The 12112-nt window shown below is 37.5% G+C and overlaps 1 long non-coding RNA gene across 1 annotated transcript in view; it reads right to left on the bottom strand.

Moving 5' to 3' along the window:
* Nucleotides 1-4672: 4672 nt before the first annotated feature.
* The window catches only part of LOC144990151 (uncharacterized), a 70647-nt gene continuing 63207 nt past the window's right edge, over nucleotides 4673-12112 (bottom strand). Inside the window, exon 3 of the long non-coding RNA XR_013654119.1 lies at nucleotides 4673-5970. This is a non-coding gene — a long non-coding RNA (uncharacterized LOC144990151). The remainder of the gene's footprint in view (nucleotides 5971-12112) is intronic.

Here is a 12112-nt window from a genome sequence, read left to right on the forward strand (position 1 = left end):
GTTTGTATAAGATTTCGCAATCTAATGTGAGGTAGAGCTTAGTGCTGCATCACCTTACGCAAAAAGGAAATATGCAAAATACAGTGATTTTTCAGGGAAACAATATTGAAATTATTTGAATATTATTTAAGTGAATGTTCTCATTTGAATCATGGAGAAAATGTATTTATAACACAAATAGGTAAAAAAAAAAAACACATTAACATTAAAATACATCTACTATTGGCAGGTGAGGAGGAAACAGTTGACTTTCCAGCTAAAGGAAATCCAAGGCTGTTAGCATTTAGGATTGATGAAATGAACTATTATTGTATCTCCATGACAAATCCCCATTAGATAGTGTTTTTGTAGGATGATTAGTGCACATATGCACATATGTAGCCCAGTATTTTAAAAACAAATTTCCACCCAGATTCCTTTTAAATGCACACAAATAAATCTGTATGCCTGATATCTAGTGAGGTGTGGCCTTAATCCAAACAGATCTGTAAGGCTTAAACTGCTACTGAACACTGTGAATCACTATAAATATCAGAGGCTTGATTTTGATTTGCTGAAACAACGTTTGAGAATATTTTACAAAAATCTTTAAAAATATTTGGTAATTCCTTCAGAGTTGAGATCTGAACGCCATTAAAAGCCACTTTTGATTACTTTACTCGTTCTGTTGCCATCTTTTTCCATGTCGACTCTGAACCACCTTGACACAACATTCATGACTAATAAAACATGTCATCGACCCCATTGCACTCCTAAAACCCCACAAAGGCTCATACATTGAATTTGAATTTGAATTGAAATGGTTTATTACAAGCAATTAAGTAGAAATAATACACAAAAGCAATATAATCATCAGTTATACATTCATACAGTAACCAATCAAACTTAGGATAATTAGACATATTAATAAATATTGCTTGAAAGGGAGTGGAAGTAAGCGAACTTATATAATCCCACCCCGTTATACTATAACCATTTTATTACATGATTTCTCAATATCCGGTTCCTAGCTTTTAACAGACAGGATTAAGTATCATAAGGTATCTATAAAGCACATACCAAAGATGAATTACTTAATTATTACGTAAAAAAATAACTATTTTAGAAATCAACATGGCAAATGCAGATCAGTTATCTGAAATATTTGCAGATTATGTTACTTATAAAAGTCATTTATATGATTAAAACATAATACTATATCAGTAAAGTAGACACAACACTGTTTCAGGAATTTTCATAGCAAAGTTTCATCAAGTATCAAAAGATAAAAACATGTGCAAAATTATGCTACATTAGGAAAGATTTTTGAATCAATTTATCAATTTTTGGAGCAAGTGAAGTAATATCATTAAAAGTCAATCAAATTAACAATTTTCAATAAGTGATTAATCATTTGTTTTACTTTTTTTTATTTATTTTTTATAATAAAGTAATGCTGTAGGGGAAAAGTAAAAAGGGTCCATAACTGTCGATTGTCCAAGGTTGGTAGTTCTTCTTTTACTGATAACAGCTGATCTCCTGGGTTCAAAACAGAGTTTATAGTTTTCTTCGATGTTATGTCTGCAGACATTAGATTCAGGTCCATATCCTTCTTCAGCTGATATCAGTGAATATTTCCACCCAGATTCCTTTTAAATGCACACAAATAAATCTGTATGCCTGATATCTAGTGAGGTGTGGCCTTAATCCAAACATCTGACCCATATTTGCTGTACATAATTGGACGTACCAGCTTTGCTTTACAGTCCTTGCAAGTTCCATGGAGCAGGTCAAATAAGCACAGCTCAACCAGTTTCCGTCAGTTTAACTAAACCATTGAGATTAAAATTTGATTTATGGACTTCACTCATTGAGTTTCATTTCAAATTAAGATGGCTTTGTGTTTAATGTCTCTACCTTCAAATCAAATCAAATCAAACTTTATTTATAAAGCACTTTTCATATAAAAATATAACACAAAGTGCTTTACATTAAAACACAACAAAATATAAAAACAAGCATTGACGAATTAAAAATAAATAAAATAAAAATAAATAAATAAATAGGGCCCCCCTCCCCGTACCCAGCCCCCCACTCCTTTCACACCTCCCACCCCTTAAGTGATGGCAGAGGACAATGAGAAATAGGCTGAGCACAAAAACAGGATGCAGGAAACGCTAATTATTGGAACCTCCCCCTCCGTGAACAGCCGCATAGACAGCCAAATGCAGCATCACAGGCGGGGACCGCTCCACCACAGCTAAGCGGTGATGCAGGTCCCCATCTAAAGTCGCAGTGGCTGAACAGTAGCCCGACCCAGAGGGAGAGGTTCCAGCTGAGGAAGCACCGGAAATAAAAATGAAAATAAAAAAGTAAACATATTGATAAAAACAATAAAACATTAAAATAAGGTTAATTAAAAGAACACGTTAAAAATCAGGTTCAAGTTCATAAAACAAGATAAAATGGATAGATAAATACATAAAATAAAATAAAAAGTACATATAAATCAATAACTGAATAAATAAATAAATAAAAGTAGTAAAAAAATAGCTAAAAGCCAGGTTAAAGAGATGGGTCTTAAGCCTTTTCTTAAAAGCATTAACGCTCTCTGCGGCCCTCAGGTCCTCCGGTAGACTGTTCCACAAACGGGGGCCATAGTGCTGAAATGCAGCCTCTCCATAGGTTTTAGTTTTTACAGTTGGAATGGTCAACAGACCAGTGCCAGGGGATCTCAGGGTCCGCGAGGGGTCATATCTTACTAAAATATCTGATAAATAAGAAGGCACAAGACCGTTAAGACATTTAAAAACGGTTAAAAGTATCTTAAAATCAATCCTGAAGCATATGGGGAGCCAATGCAGGGATTTTAAAATTGGGGTTTTCTGGAGAGTTCTGGAGAAGCTGAAGGTTCCTAATGTTTGTTTTTGGAAGACCGGCAAGCAGGGTGTTACAATAATCAACTTTACTCATGATAAAAGCATGCATTAGCATCTCCATATTCGCAAGAGAGAGTAGTGGGCGGACTATAGCCAGATTTCTAAGATGATAAAAAACAGTTTTAACCACCTGTTTTATATGGGTGATAAAAGTTAGCTTAGAGTCAAAGATAACGCCCAGGTTTTTTGACTGTTTCTGAATGACTTAATGAAAGTTGCTGCAGCTTCAGAAACTGTTTCTGTTACGGTTTCAGTTCCTTTGTGTTTTGTTCTTGGATTTCCTGTTTTATTTTGAAGTATTTCCTGTTTGGTTGTTGTTTCGAGTTTTACCTTGCCCCATCAGTCCTGAGTGTTTCCACCTGTGTCTTGTTGCCTTGTATGTATTTAAGTCCTGTCTTTCCCTTCCTCCTGTGCTGGTCCATATTGTATCCTTCCCCGGTTTTTCGAGCTGAGTGTCATTATAGTGTTTCGAGATTCTAGCCTGCCGTATGCAGTGGTTTTGTTTTTGTCTTTAGTTTTTGTTATTAAACCTCCATTCCTTGCATCCTCCTGCCTCCTCTCCTCTCTGCGCCTGGGTACCTTCCATTCCCCCCGTAACAGTTTCTCCCTGTTTCTCTATGCCATCCATAATTTCACATCTAAAATACAGTTAAAAAGTGCTTTTATTGGTCTTGTGTCATCAGGAGACATAGCTATGTACAGCTGGGTATCATCAGCATAGCTATGAAAACTGATGTTGTGGCTCCTGATGACATTCCCCAGAGGAAGCATGTAAATGTTAAAAAGCAAGGGGCCAAGGATGGAACCTTGAGGCAAACCACAATTAATTCCATGGACCCCAGAAAAGTGTTTGTCCATGCTTACCATAAAGTTTCTCTCCATGAGATAAGAATGGAACCACTTGAGAACAGTCCCTGAAAGGCCAAGACTTTGAAGTCTGTTTACAAGGATCAGGTGATCAACAGTATCAAAAGCTGCACTTAGATCTAGTAGAACTAGTACTGAGATCTGACCTGAATCCAAGGCACATCTGACATCATTAACGATTTTTAACAAGGCTGTCTCTGTGCTGTGGTTCGTTCTAAAACCAGACTGGTTTATCTCAAAAATGTTGTTTTGTAAAAGAAACTCATTTAGCTGAATAAAAACAAGTTTTTCTAAAACCTTACTTAAAAATGGCAAGTTGGACACAGGTCTGTAGTTATTAAAAACGGAAGGGTCTAAGTTAGTTTTTTTGAGTAACGGTTTCACCACTGCCGTTTTAAAGGCAGCAGGAAAAATACCCGTCTGTAGAGAGGAGTTCATGATATTTAAAACCTCACTCTCAAAAGACCCGTAAAAGGATTTAAAAAGTGATGTAGGGATGGGGTCTAAAAAACAAGTTGTTGGATTAACTTGGGAGAAAACTCGACCAAGTGTTGCAGCTTCAACCAGGCCAAAACTGTCCAGTGCTTCCTCAGGTAAAATCAAGCCATCATTTCTAATAAAAAGGCTTTTCTGTCCATTTATGTTAGATCTGACAGAATCGATCTTGCTCCTGAAGTGGTCTGCAAAGTCCTCACACAATGAGGTGGAGGCTGGCATTGTGTTTTTGTTCGCATTTGAGTTGATTAAAGATTCAATTGTGGTGAAGAGGACTCTGGGATTATTTTTATTTACAGAAATGATGTTCGCAAAATATGAATTTCTGGTCTGTTTTACGGTTTGATTATATAGTTTTAGTTGGTTTTGGTATAATTGATAGTTTATTTCAAGTTTGTGTTTTCTCCAAAGTCTTTCGGCAGATCTACAACATCTCTTCAATTGTTTAATTTCCTCATTTCTCCAAGGAGGCGTGGGTTTGATTCTTATCTTCTTAGACGTTAGTGGAGCAACTGAGTCGAGACTGGATTTTAATTTACTGTTAAAATTTTCAACGAGTAGATCACAGGGGGCCGGCAAGACAGGTGGAGAGTGGGATCGAACAGATGTAATAAACTTTTCGACCACCTCAGGAGTCAAGTAGCGTTTCTTCACCGTTCTCACAGAGGTCTCTTGCTTTATAAAACCAGTGATGTTAAAAAGCACACAGTAATGGTCAGATACAGCCAGATCCACAACAGCGGACACACTGGTAGGTAAACCATGACTGATGACGAGGTCAAGAGTGCGCCCCCTGTTGTGAGTCGGCTGCATGACGTGTTGTTTAAAATCAAGAGAGGAGAGCAAGTCCAAGAACTGAGTGGTGCAATAGTCCAACTTCCTGTCTATATGCAGGTTAAAATCACCTGTTATTAAAATCATGTTAAAGGAAGTGTGGACAGATGCCAGAAACTCAGAAAACTCCTCAATAAAAACAGAGCTTGGTTTGGGTGGTCTGTATACTGTGATGCATAAAACTGGAGGGCTGTTAAAAACAAAGGCATGATGTTCAAAGCTGGGGTACTCATCCAATGTAATCTGCTTTACTGCAAAGGAGCTGGACATAATAGATGCAGTACCCCCACCCTTTTTGCCCTCCCTGGTTGAAAAAACAAAGCTAAAATTGGGGGGAGAGGCCTCTGTGAGAACAGTAGATGCATCCGTGCTCAGCCATGTTTCAGTTAAAAAGAGTCCATCAATATTATAATCATGGATAAAATCATTTATGATAAATGTTTGTTGGACAACGACCGAATATTCAAAAGTGGCATGTTAAAAGAGGGGGGTAGAGTGGTTGTGTAAGTTGCTTCCTCAGGTTTTGGTGATTCCTTTAGTGGTCGAAGGCAGTTAATATTTGCTTTTCTCCCAGCACGTCCCCTCATGGAAGACCTGTCTGTAATAATGGTCTTAATGGGATAGACTGGGGGGGCAGCAGGTTGTGGCAAGGAAGCACTGTCGATGGAAGCAGTTTCTTGGGGAATGTGGGTAGGTGATACCTTGAAGACTTAATGCTTGCATGGATGTGAAATAAATGATTCAGCTGTAGCAGTGTGGAGAAATAACCCGTGTCTCTCTACCTCGTGTTGATCATCTCCTGGGCACAGCAGTATGTGACCATGTCCGCTGAGTCAGGGCATGGGCCTTGAACCTCCTAAAAGACAGAAAAGACAAATGCGTATTTTTTTTTAAGTGGACAGTTTGTGGCAGAAATCTAGCATTCTTTCCAGACACTTGCATGGTGGTTTAAAGCTCTAATCACCACAACTACCACACTGATACCTTCCCTGCTGAAATGTGACACAGTGATTGTTACTTTGCGTTACATAAGAAAGTTGCAGATCAGATTAAACTTCTGTCTCTTCTCTACAGACAACTAAGACTGTGTCATCTGAGAATTACTGACAGCAGTACCTAAAGTCTCAAGTGTTGTGGGAGAATACAAAAGAGAGATGAGTTGGTTTAAAAGTACACATCTATGCTTTTACAAGTGAGTGGACCAATTTTTGCAAACGGTTGGTTTGGTGTTCGAGTTCCAAGATAGAAAATCTTTGTGACTTTTGTAAGAAAACTTTTCTCTTTGGTCTGCTAAATGCAAGCCTCAGGGAATAACCCTGTAAGAATCACAGAGGTTTTTTCTCTCTTTCTTGGAACTGACACATGACACGTGAGCTCTAAACAGTTACAGCCATTTGTCAGGAATGTTTAAAGAAAGCCCTGTGGCTGCTCACCTTCAACATGGACTTTCGTGGCAGCCTTATGAAGAAAACTTGTGGGTTTTTTGACAAGATACAGATATATTACTGAAAGTTTTAGGCTGCTATGTTAAGTTGTGTTTTATAACAGTATCTTTTAGAATATTTTAGAAAGTAAGAGATAAAGCAGCAACCTTTATTGTGCTACAATCATGATGCTTGATTGCGGTTAGGCAGGCCCATTTATTGAATGATTTGTAATCCAAGTTGAAAACTCGTTTTTTTCTCCCTGGCTTTTAACTCAGTATGAGTTTGTGATTTTATTGATTTTCATTACTTTTGTATTATGTTGTTTATTTTAGATTGTTGTTTTGTTTTATTTTTCGTGGTGAAGCACTTTTGGCAACCTCTGCTGTTTTAAAAGTGCTTTATAAATAAAGTTGACCTAACTTGACTCAAGGAAGTATAACATCTGTTTTTGAAAATGTTTCCTGGTGACACCCACTTGGATGAGTTATGTAATTACTATGAGGAACTAAAACTCTCTGACTCATATTCCTTCACTGTTTAAAGTCATGAACCAAACCTCATAATCTTGTTTCATGTTATAATATTAGTAATGATAGACAAAATATCAGTTGGACGAAGCATCCTATAAAAACCAGAATTAGGAGAAGACAATGTGAAAGGAAAGGAAAATGAACGGGACACCAAGTGTCCAATCAAAATTGCGACTGTCAAGAAAGATTTTTCCTTCTTTTACAGCTCTCTGACGACTCCTGGAGGGCAGAATTGTGAACAAGTATATTTCTTTATAATGTATTTGCAGTTGTAAATGTGCTCCACAGTGGAGGTTATTTACCCACGTTTAATATATATCCTGATTTTTCCTTTGATACCAGATTGATTGAAAATCTAGGCACACTTTGGTCTGTAGTCAGTTAGGTCTAGGTATAACATCAAGGTATGAGACTATACTCAACAGCTAGATTCATCAGGGAATTTTGTTTTCTCTATGTTTCTAAGTTTACAGTTCCAGCATTCATCATGCTCAGATTACAAGTGGTTTGGGAAGCATGATAGACATGGATTAGCTACTATTAAGACCAGACCTTGACTCAGAAGAGAACCTTTCAGATGTGTTGAAACAGTTCGATTTTTCGGTCAAAGCTTCCGTCAAAGAGTTTGGTAGAAATGTAATAGAGGTCTTTATAGTAACAATTGTCTTATTACAGAAGCTTATTAAGCATAACAAACATAAAAAATTAAATTAAAATGTAAAATAAAAAAATGACTGAAAGTAGAATTACGGTAATAAACAAAAAAATTGCAATGATCAAACCTGATGAATCTCCATCCATGTGTCTCTCCCCTTATGTGGGTTGAACTATGACAGTATCCAGATTATCAGTTTATTCTCTGGTGATGTTTTCAGGGGTTCTCATTAAGAAAATACTTTCATTAACTACCTGACATAAAGGCTGTGTCACACTGCCGCTATGTACAATTTGCATATTGTCCATAAAGACTGGTCATACGTTAATATGTGGAAAAAAGTCAGAAAAGTTGTGGTTCTTCACGTGAAATTTACACTGGATGTCAAAGTGAAGGAATTAAATGAAGCGCAGGTTTACGTGTCCTTTCCGTGGTTTATTTGTACTTGTTCAGTGGTTTTAATGTGGTTCCTTCATGACATCTGTGAAAATTTCACATGGAAGAGAAGGGCAAGGCGTGCGTCCAGAGATGCATCCAGGGCCGCAGTACCTGGCCTCTGTCCCGCCTTTTGACGGACACTGCCTCGCGGGAGACTATCGCATGTACTGCAATCGGCCAAAAGTTATGAACACCACAAAATATATACAGACCTGTCAGCACATCAACGAATGACGAATGCAAGAAACACATATGAATTACGTGTATCACACATGTATCACAAAAGACAAAAATGTTATACGTGGACAATGTACAGATTGTACATAGCGGCAGTGTGACACTGTACAGACAGAGCAACATCACAGGCAACACACAACCAAGCAGTGTCTTCTTCTTATTGTGTCTACCTGTGTTTGTCATCTTTCTGTTATATTTGTGTCTTAAATATTTATTTTGTGGGCTGCACGCTGCTGAGGTGGTTAGCACTCTGGATCTGGTTCAACTTATATTTCTTCTGCTCTTAGGTCCCCTCGATTTACACTCAAAGGAATGCCACCTGAGTCTATTGGCAAGTGAACTGAGAGCATTGTTATCAAGCAGACCAGTGTTCAATTCAGCCTTTACGCTTGCTAAATGAAGTTGCCTACCGAAAAATCAATCAATCAAGCATGCCAGGGTGAACGTACCACTTTACAATTGTCTGACTATTAAATTATTCATCAAGAAGAACTAATATATCTGACATAGGAGATATTCAAGATATTGGATTCAAAAAGTAACGTTTTAAGTGGTTACTGGTAGAGCTGTAACGAGTATCCGAGTACTCAGTGCTTGGTGGATGGTGGGGTCTTCTGGTGGGGTTGGGGGTCCGGCGTCCGAGGACCAGGGTTTCCATTGCTGCAGTGTTCCATATGGTATATAAGACAAATTTATTTCTGCTGGCGTTATGTAGAATTCTGACTCCTGCTGTGATTTGCATGTCTTCAACATGAGCATGCACAGCTCAGCGAAACCCTCTAACGAACTATACATGGAAAACAATGTTGCTTTTATCTTGTGTGGAAAATTATAATTAAACAATATTGCCATGCTGCTAGATTCAAAAACTATATATATTATTATTATTATACATACTGCTATATACATTTTAAATAACTAAACTGATTTTAAAGCAACACATACTAAAAAGTAAAAAGACCCAAGTCAAAAGTAAAAGACCCAAGTCAACTAAAATTAATGTACAATCCAGTCTGTGATAGTGAGGAAAGATGTTGTGATATTCTCATGTTTGTATCTTAGATGGCTTTTATCGTCTTTCTTATTGTCTTTTTTTTTTTTTTTTTTTTTTTTTTTTTAACTTGTCCTGTCCAACAGCTAGGCAGACAGATGAGAGCTGAGGGCCTCTTGGGTTGGACATATTTTACTTTAACAAGAGGGGTTATTAATCTTCAGACAAACCAAAGGTATGTCTGAATAAACCCCTTTTGTAATTGAGGCCAAACTTTATTAATTTCAAACATGTCTGAAAATCTTTGGTGTTGGACCGGACGGAAAAGGAAAGAGGGGAAGAAGAAAGAGGGACGTTAGAGAGAGGGGGGGTAGGGGGTGATAATAGGAGGGGAAGGGGGATAAGACCATGAAGCAGCATAAAGCAACAAGTTTACTGGTTGTTAATCATTATGGTAAGGTTCAAATGTAAAAAAAAAACAAAAAAAAAAGGGCGGAGCCTGTCCACACACACACTCAAATGTTATAAACACACCTGTTAGTTGCAAAAATGTCCACCTGTCGACATGTACACAAAACAGATAGTGTTCACACGCATACTTATGCCTTAAAACCAACTAGTGTGAAATATTTCAGTCATTCAGTCTGTTGAGCTGACACCTGTGCTCAGGTGAGTGTTTATGTTCTTCTAAAATGGATGGTGGAACGTGAAAAGAAGGAGGGAGAGTGCCCAGCCATCCCCACCCCAAGACCCCCACCGCACCAGCAGCGGCAGCCGGATTCCCCCCAACACCACACGGGAACCGGCAGGGAACAACCGCCGCTGGTTATTGTCTTTCTAAACACAATCTTGTCCAAAACTTTCAAGGTCAAGCCGGTCAAAATAAAAACATATTTTTCCTTGTAATGACTGCAGTCACAAAGTATTTATTTTAAAGTGTAGTGAACAGTTCCACTTGATCTTATATGTACTTTTTCTGTGGTTATTTATGTGAATTAATTCTTTGTTATTTTTGAGTTTTTCAGCTGTAGTTTCCTGAGGTGGCCTAAAGATGGTGCCAAACTGAGAAACATTAAAGAGAGTTCTACCTGTACCTGGACTCCATGGGTAGTCCTGTTCTGTTTTTGTCAATGAGCTTTCACCTATATTTTTGTGTAACTGAGTCCAATATGTCAAATAAACTAGTAGTGTTGAAAAAAGAAAATTATCCAGAAATACTTTGCCATCATTTTGCAATACCTAATCAAATATGTACTTTTTTTTGTAAGATTCACCTGTTGAAGTCCCTGCAGTGCTTCTAAGGGACGATAAAAGACAGCAGAAAATAGAACATTTCTAATAATTTTAAAATACCATAGATAAATCAGAATGCTCTGATTAGATGCATTAAAGTAGTATTTTTGTTCAGGGGGTCAACATGTGGAATTTATTATCAGACGAACTGAAAAATGCAAAATCCATACTTCACTTTAAGAAAATGTATAAAGTTAAAATGTTTCAAAAATACCTTCTGGACTGAGAGACTTTGGTGGTTGTGAGGTCATTTTGAGAAGTGTTTGTTTTGTTTTTTTTCCTCTTCTTTTTTTCTTTTCTGATTTAAGGTTCTAACAATTTGTGGTAGATGTGACGTTTGTATTCAGGGTTGGGGAAATAAGCCTTGGCTTCACCCAACACCTTTTTCGGTTAATGTTGTTCAATGTTTATGCTATTTTTTTATTTTATTTTATTTTTTTATTTTCAATGTTTATGTTGACATTGATCAGTGTCAATGTTTATGTTGATGTTTTTAAGTTTGTTTGTTTAACATAACCGAAAAAATGTTTCTCACTCCCAGATGCCCTGAAACAATCCTTGATTATATTAGCAATGATATGATCACAATTTTTGATCATATCAGCTTGGAAAAAATGTCAGCCCAAAGTTCAAGTAACTTTAGTGTTAGCTCACCTTTGCACTAATATTTTGTGTGATTGAATGAAATATTTCACACTAATTAGTTTGAAGGCATAAGTATGCATGTGTGAACATTTTTTGTATTGTGTACATATTGATACATGTTGATCATGTTGATGTGAACATTTTTGGAGCCAACAGGTATGTTTAGAACATTTGGGTGTGTGTGTGGACAGGCCCCGCTCTTATAGACTTGTATTACCTCTGGACCTTACCGTAAGAAGTACAATCATCCAGAAACTTGTTGCTTTATGCTGCTTCATGGTTTTAACCCCCCCCCCCCTTTTTTTCTATAATCACCCACCTACCCCCCAACCCCAACACCCCTCTCTCTTTTTCCCCACCTTTCCTTTTCCATCCGGTCCAACACAAAATCTATCCAAATATGATTTAAAATGAATAAAGTTTGGCCTTGATTACAAAAGGGGTTAATTCAGACATACCTCTGGTTTGTCAGAAGATTCATAATCCCTATTGCTAAGGTAAAATACAGTCAGGACCATAAGTATTTGGATAGTCCAGGACTTTTTGCATTGCTGAGTTCACCAGTGCTTTTCTTTCTCAGGATGTACCACAGTGTTGATTCTGCCACTCCTAATACTGTAGCAATTTCTGGCATGGTTTTTTTCTGTTTTCTCAGCTTAATGATGGCTCCTTTCACCTGCATGGAGAGCTCCTTTGACCGCATGTTGTCTGTTCACAGCAAAATCTTCAAAATGCAAGCACGGGTCCTCTAATCAACTCCAGGCCTTTTATCTGCTTCACTC

The sequence above is a fragment of the Oryzias latipes genome, chromosome 24 (genome assembly GCF_053564925.1).
Source record: "Oryzias latipes strain Hd-rR chromosome 24, Olatipes_Hd-rR_3.1".
NCBI classification, from domain to species: domain Eukaryota; kingdom Metazoa; phylum Chordata; class Actinopteri; order Beloniformes; family Adrianichthyidae; genus Oryzias; species Oryzias latipes.